Below are 1,204 nucleotides of genomic sequence, written 5' to 3'. Positions count from 1 at the left end.
CCTTCATCATTGCTTCCAAAGAAGTAGATGACTCAGCTTGCTGTTTGGGCTTGCTTTGGAAAGAAGACTAATGATTCTGAAAATTAGCATGTTGATTATTATGCCTTGATGCGCTTGTGAGTGAAAATTAGATTGGCCTTGTTGAAAATTGGACTGTCCTTGAGGCTTTTGCATTTGTGGATTAAGAGCTGGACTATGCCACGAAAAATTTGGAAGATTTCGCCATCCCGTATTATAAGTCTGTGAAAATGGTCCAGTCTTGTTGACATAATTTACATACTCCAGATTTCCAGGACACTGCTCAAAAGAGTGACCTTCACCACAGTACACGCATTGCACAGATTGAACAATGGAAATTAAAGGTATTAGCATCAGATTGCACATGTGGGCTAGATGTTAAATTTGAAATTAGCTTAGTGATCTGAGCTGTTAATGCTGAAACAGCATCTACCTCATTTATTCCAGCTGTTTTCTTCAGTAGCAATGCACGTGGGTCAGACTATTGTCCGTTATTATTAGAAATCTTTTCAAGTATGTCAAAACCTTCATTGTAGGTACAAGCTATGAAAGCTCCACCTGCAGTAGCATCGAGCATTTGTCTAGCAACGATATTTAAACCGTTGTAAAATGTCTCTAGTTGTATACAGTACGGAATGCCATGGTGAGGGCATTTTCTCAGCAGCTCTTTATACCTTTCCCATGCATCAGGAACTGCTTCATCATCTAGTTGTCTAAAAGTACAAATTTCATTCCTGGATTTGGCATTCCTCGTGGGTGAAAAATACTTTTTCAAAAACTTTTCTGCCATTTCATTCCATGTAGTCACAGAGTCTGGCTGCAAAGAATTGTACCATGCTCTTACTCGATCCCTTAGTGAAAATGGAAAAAGTTTTAGTCTCAGAGCATCGTCTGAAACATCAGGGATGAGAAAAGAGTCTGTGATTTCCATAAAAGAACGCAGATGAGAATGAGGATCTTCAGAAGATAAACCAGCGTACTGGCCGTTTGTTTGAAGCATTTGAAACATCAGTGGTTTAAGTGAAAAATGGGTGGCACCAATGGTAGGCTTACGTATCCCTATGTGCAGTTGAGTTAAATTAGGAATAGCATATGCCATAATACCACCATTTTTAGCATTTGCAAGATGAAAGATGTTTTGAGTCTCATCCTCATATGGAATACTTGGTTCATTTCTGATTATACC

The 1,204-nt window shown here is 38.9% G+C and overlaps 1 non-coding gene across 1 annotated transcript; it reads left to right on the top strand.

The window, feature by feature from the left end:
* Positions 1–653: 653 nt before the first annotated feature.
* LOC112502188 lies at positions 654–760 on the top strand. Its single transcript, XR_003067644.1, has one exon. It is a non-coding gene; the product is annotated as a small nucleolar RNA R71 (small nucleolar RNA).
* The last annotated feature ends 444 nt before the right edge of the window (positions 761–1,204 follow it).

The sequence above is a fragment of the Cynara cardunculus genome, unplaced genomic scaffold (assembly GCF_001531365.2).
Source record: "Cynara cardunculus var. scolymus isolate 2C unplaced genomic scaffold, CcrdV1 Un_Scaffold_1053, whole genome shotgun sequence".
NCBI lineage: Eukaryota > Viridiplantae > Streptophyta > Magnoliopsida > Asterales > Asteraceae > Cynara > Cynara cardunculus.
The sequence above is the reverse complement of the archived record's forward strand: the minus strand, read 5'-3'. Positions and strand labels throughout refer to the sequence as shown.